The sequence below is a fragment of the Mchenga conophoros genome, linkage group LG14, assembly GCF_057382185.1.
Source record: "Mchenga conophoros isolate Kocher_MC1m ecotype Shallow Benthic linkage group LG14, M_conophoros_male_GT1.1, whole genome shotgun sequence".
Lineage (NCBI taxonomy): Eukaryota > Metazoa > Chordata > Actinopteri > Cichliformes > Cichlidae > Mchenga > Mchenga conophoros.
Window position 1 is genome coordinate 38,922,943 of NC_140539.1, and position 6,132 is coordinate 38,929,074.

Genomic DNA, 6,132 nt, shown 5'->3' on the forward strand with positions numbered 1-6,132 from the left:
TCTTAAATGTAGCACCGACATTCATAAAGGAACACAAAAGCATGATTTCATAACAACAGCAACAATCTGTTCTTCTGAAATGTTCTCAGTAAAAATGAAGCTTTGATTGTCGTCTCTGTGCACGTGACGTGAGATCCACGTCGACAAGATTTGATGTAGTGCACCACCGCTGAGGATTTGAACTCAGAAACGATGTGACTGAAGTTCAGACTCATTTGCAGAGACCTGTGATTGGTTAACTAGCTGATTAGTGTTTGACGGCCAGGTGAGGCTCGTTTCACACCAGAAATGGAAAGTTCATTTCCATTTTAATGGTGAGCATCAGCCCCCCTCCTTCCATCTGCTGACTGATGCAGGAAGGTGTGATCATGCCGACACCGACTATTTGCTGGTTCCTGCTTGAAATGCTGGAAATGTCCTGATTTGCTTTAAACCAGCGGTCCCCAACCCCCGGGCCTCGGACCGGTACCGGTCCGTGAGTTGTTTGGTACCGGGCCGCGAGAGTTGAGGCTCAGGTGTGAAATGTCTGGTTTTCAGGGTTTTCAGCGTTATTTTGTTATCGTTTTTATCGTTAACTCTGTTTTCCTGGGTCTTTTCACGTGTGTTATGAATAAATTTTCTTTTTTTCGGTACCGGTACTAGTTTTATTTTGTTGTATTTATCTTAAAGGCCGGTCCGTGAAAATATTGTCGGGCATAAACCGGTCCGTGGCGCAAAAAAGGTTGGAGACCGCTGCTTTAAAATAAACGTGGACACAACGAGCACATGATGTTGTGAGAGTGCCCACCTGCAAACAGGCAGTGAGGTGAGCGAGCGCGCGCCCAAATCCGCCGCTCCACGTGCATGTGTGTGTGCGTGTGTCCTTTTTAAGTTGTGGCGCTTCCATCTTAAACAGAAACCATCAGGTCCATAGGTTTTCTTTCACAGATCAATACAGCTGATCAGTTTGTGATCATTTCTGGTGACGTCATTCAGACCGTGAGATTAAACCGTTAATGAACTCCCAGATGTTCCCAGATGATGAAAAACGCTCATGCTAAAAACGCACCCACAAAAAAGACTCATCAAAGATCATCTTCCAAATGTTGGAGGTTTAACTTTAATTAAACAACAAATCTGTGACGGTCACCTGTTTATAAAAACTCCACAGCAGAACCTGAGAGACGATCATCTACTGCTCACTGAAGCCTCAGTGGATGGGCAGCTGTCAGGAAGCCGTGCTTAATGAAAGGAAACTGAAGGAAAGGCTGGAGATATGAAAATGACACAAGAACTGGGCTGAAGATCAGAGGAACGGGTCTGATGGAGAAATGGGTGCACATCATGGTCAGGAGAGAGGCTCAGCAGTCAGTCTGCAGCCAGCTGCGGTGGAGGCTCTGTCGTGGTTTGGGCTGTAGGTCAGCCAGTGGTGTTGGAGACCTTTGTTAAAACTGATGGACTCACAAACACAGAAAGAACCATCAGATTATGGAAGGACCACCTGATTAATAACAGCTTCATTTTTCATCCCAAACTCACTGCCATGACTCAACGTCTGAGGCTTCCAGGAGTCAAACTTCCATAAGAAGTAAAAGTTCACATTTAATGATCACATATCTACAGACGTTCCAACAGTCTCTCCACCCACGCTGTCATCGCCTCAGCAGGTACTGTGCTGTGTTTTTCTGAGAAAGCTGAAAGAATTCAAGAGTTTGCTGCATTTTTGACACTGCAAAAGCTCCAGTGGGCCAGACTGGACCCTGAGCTGCTCGTTTGATTCCCCGATCTGAGAAAGCTCGCATAAGAGCGGAGATAAAAGGGCAGACAGACGACGAAGAACACGTGATGTGGTCGAAATGTTCACAAACACAAAGTCTGGCTTCGTTTGCACTGATCTGAGCCGCGGCTCGTTTCTGAGTGCAGGCTGGGAGGTTTGGGACCTAAATGTGCTTCCACTCAGACTTCCCACAGCTCAGTGTGGAGGTGTGAACCTGGGAACGCCGAGGCTGCCGCAGAGCTTTATGACTCCTCCATTTGCCTCACAGCAGCTCACGGCTGTTCAGCTGTCACACGCTAACAGAAGGCAGCAGACTGCAGCCCCAAAAACACTAAACCAGCTCAGGTGTCACATTTACACTGAAACACACTTTACTTACACCGGGGGGATAATTTCAACATTTTATTATCAATATGACAAAGCGAAATATCTCCTGAAGGTAAAACTACTCACAAGACAAGCGCTCAAGTAAATTATAAAAAGTAAAATAAAACAAAGGAGATAATAATTTAAATGACAGTTAAAAACAAAAAAAACAGGAGAAATATTTAAAGTAAGAAAATTAAATGAAAATTTTGAGTCTAAAAATAAGAAAAAAGAAAAAACTCTTTTAAAAATATAAGAAAATATAAAAAATATAAAATTAACTTTGTTCGTGTGGGCGGGGCTAACACAGTCCCTGATTCACAGGTGAGACTTCACCGTGCTCTGTCATTTACCTGCCTGCTCCTTCAGGACCCTCCAGACTACGCCCCCTCCTCCTGATGCAGAGCGTTTGTTTATCTGCGCATGTCTGCTCAGGTGTCAGAGTTGACGCCTCGCTCACTTTTGTGAACGCACCAAGCTGTTCACACCTGAGACTTTCCCACGGCCTGCCTCCCCCCAGACACCTCCTTTATCCTCCTCGCGGGCGGCACACGCCATGTGTCGTCTCACCTGAACAAAAGCTCGTGCCGCCTCTCGTCGGGCCATTTGGGCACGTGTTGGAGGACAAAAGGAGGCGATGGAGGTGTGAAGCCTTTCAGGTCCTTCCGGCGGCAGTAAAACCTCCTCAGGAGGAGGAGCAGAGCTCGGGCTGATGGAGCACTGGGCCTCCTCTTCCTCACTTCAGAGACACAGACACACGAGGAAACCTGCTGACCTTTAACCTCTGACTTTCGCTCAATGTAAACGAAGCTTTACCTGCGATGCTGTGACGCAGTCCGCGGCGTTTCACCTGATCAATAAAGCTTTGAACAAAACAAAAGCAGCAACTGAGGCTCACCTGCATCAACCTGTCGCTCCCGTGCGCAGGGGCACGCGCACATACTCATTTGGAGGAGGCGAAGCGCGTGGCGCGCGTGTGTCTGAGGAGGGGGAGGTCTGATCGATAAGCAGATGGCGCGCGATTGAATATGTGCATATTGTCCGCTGAAGCTTCCTGCTGGTGTGTGCACGCGCCCTTACTCCCCGGGGTGCCGACGCTGCACGTGCTCATCAGGTAAAAAAAAGACGCTCTAAAGCTCGAAACGCATGCGCCACATTAGAACTCGCTCATATAATAAACGGAGGCCATTTTTCACAATTTCATTCATAAATCTCACACACACACACACACACACACACACACACACACACAGATAACAGAATCAGCATGCTTTATTAATCCCTGAGGAAATTATGTGGGTTGCAGTTGCATTAACAAAAACAGACTAAACTATTTAACAATACAATATGTCAGGATATAAGGAATAGCACAATATGTAAAAATCAACACATAATAAGTATCCAGGGTTGGCAGATGTGATTATAAGGAAATATCTTGAAAATTGACAGCAACATTACCGAATAAGAAAGAGAAAGGGTGCAACTGTTGCAGTGTTTAGTGTGTTAGGTGGAGGAGTTGTACAGGGAGCCACAGGCAGGAATGATGTCCTGTGTCGTTCAGTGGTGCTTTTCAGTAATCTGTCTCTCACTGAACGTGCTCCTGTGGCTAGCCAGCACGTCATGGAGTGGGTGGGAGGGGGTGTCCAACATTGTCTTTATCTTGGACAACATTCGCCTCCGACACCACTTTAAGGGAGTCCAGCTCCAGCCCCACAACATTATTGGCCTTGTGGATCAGTTTATTTAGTCTGTTAGCATCAGCAAGCCTCAACCTGCTGCCCCAGCATGCAACAGCATAGAGGACTGGCCAAAACAGACTCGTAGAAAATCCAGAGCATAGTTCGACAGATGTTAAAGGACCTCAGCCGCCTCAGAAAATAGAGATGACTCCGGCCCTTCCTGTAAAGTGTGGTAGTGTTTTTAAACCCAGAGGCATTTATAGTCGTCCACAATGTCCACGTTGACCCTGTGGATTGAAACGGGGTCAAGTGTTTCCTGGTCTTACTGAAGTCCACGATCAGTTCCTTGGTCTTTGCCACGTTGAGCTGCAGATGATTCTGCTCGCACCACGTGACAAAGGAGTCGACCACAGCCCGGTACTCTGACTCATCACCCCTCCCGATGCATCCATGCATCCATACACAAACACTGCATGAAGCTGACGTGTTTCCAGCGTCAGGCAGCTGCTGCAGGACTGAGACGGTCTGACTCGAATGTTTAAACATGCATTCGTGCACTAAAGCGCTTCCTCTCTTTCTAGCAGATTCAATCACTTATGTGAGAATGTGGTTTGAGCAGTTTTCACCTGCATGTCGATGCAGCTCTGATTGGATGTTTCTGCACATCCTCCTTGAGATTCACGAGCAGCACTGAGCTCCCTGCTTAAACAGCACGACGTGATGAAGGTTAATATGAACTGTAGACGATGTGAGGGGCAGAGCTGTGACACATTGTGTTTTTGCACATGTATGAAACCAAACGGCAGAATTGGTTCTGGGATGTTGTTGGACTCGGATGTGCAGCCGAGTCAAAAGTTTCTGCAAACGTGTTTTAGGGTTTGGGAAAAACTGCACTTGATTCTTGAAATGAGACGTCGTGCTGTGGTCTGAGGATAAGATCAGACCTTCACCCTGAAGCCTGCACAGCTGGAAAAATGATGCTCTGACTTTCAGCTCTTCCTCCTGTTCTTCCTCAGTGACATCACATGGGCTGGGGTCATGTGACCGGTTTATGTGTGAAACATCCAGTTTACAGCTCGGAGGAGTTTTCACGCCTCCTTCTTGTTTCTCTGAGACTCTGCCGACTCGTCTCGAGCTGTTGTTGTTGGTTTATATTATAGAATTCATCCCTGCGACACACACACACACACACACACACACACACACACACACACACACACACACACACACACACACACACACACACACACACACAGACAATAGGGTGTGATGAAGCATACCTCGTGCCAGGAAGGAGGGGGGCTGAATTCAGGACCAGCAGAGGCACGCGCTGCCCTCATTCAAATACAAATGGTGGAGGTGGGGGGTTGGGCGGTGGGGGTGGCAGCCCAACAAAAGCTACAGCTCATCAGCATGAGCGCCTCCTCCTCATACACCTGAGGTGAAGGGGAGGCCCGAGCTCTGTGTTTCGGTCCATTCGCTGAACATTTTCCTGAAATTGAGCAGGAGTGTCTTTGTTTTCACAGCTGACAGCAGAAATCTGGGTTTATGGAAGTGCTCTTCAAACCTGTGAGCTCAAAGCTCCGCAGTAGCTCTGAGATCAGGTTTATTCTTCTAAATTTAACCAGAGTAACTTTCAAAAGTCACCTGAAAGCTCCACAGCTGTTAAACTGGTTTAAAGTTCTCTCTGTAGATTAGACCCCACCACCACCAGCACCACCACCACCAGCAGCAGCAGCAGCAGCAGCTGTTTAGCTGCAAACAGAACACAGCCAGCTGAAAACTGGCACCTTCACAGCAACGCAGCAACAACAGCTCTGATTGGTTAAAACTCAAGTCTGTGTGCATTTAAACACCCCTGGAAACACCTAGTGAGCTCAGGGCTCAGGCATTACCAGTAATACATGAATGAATGAATGAATGAATGAATGAATGAATGAATGAATGCAGCAGGCCTTATTTACTCTCATGTGTTGACACTGTACGCAGAGAGTTTATGGCTCTGTTTTTGGTGACAAGTTAGCAACATCAGTGAAGCTCCACGGCCTGAAGGTGGGTCATTATCATACAGCTGAGACCCCCCCCCCCCCGCCCCCCCCACACACACACACACACACACACACACACACACACACACACTCACACACTCACACTAAGGTGCATGTAATCTAGATTGAAATCTCATTTGTTGAAGTGTGTGTGAGGCGTGCCTCAGCTACGGCAGCCTGGAGGCGCAAAAGCTGAGGAACGAGGAGCTTGTTTCAGACAGCAGCTCCGAGGCTGCACCTGAGGGCGAGTGTTAGATAAAGAAAGATTATTATGAACTGTGGA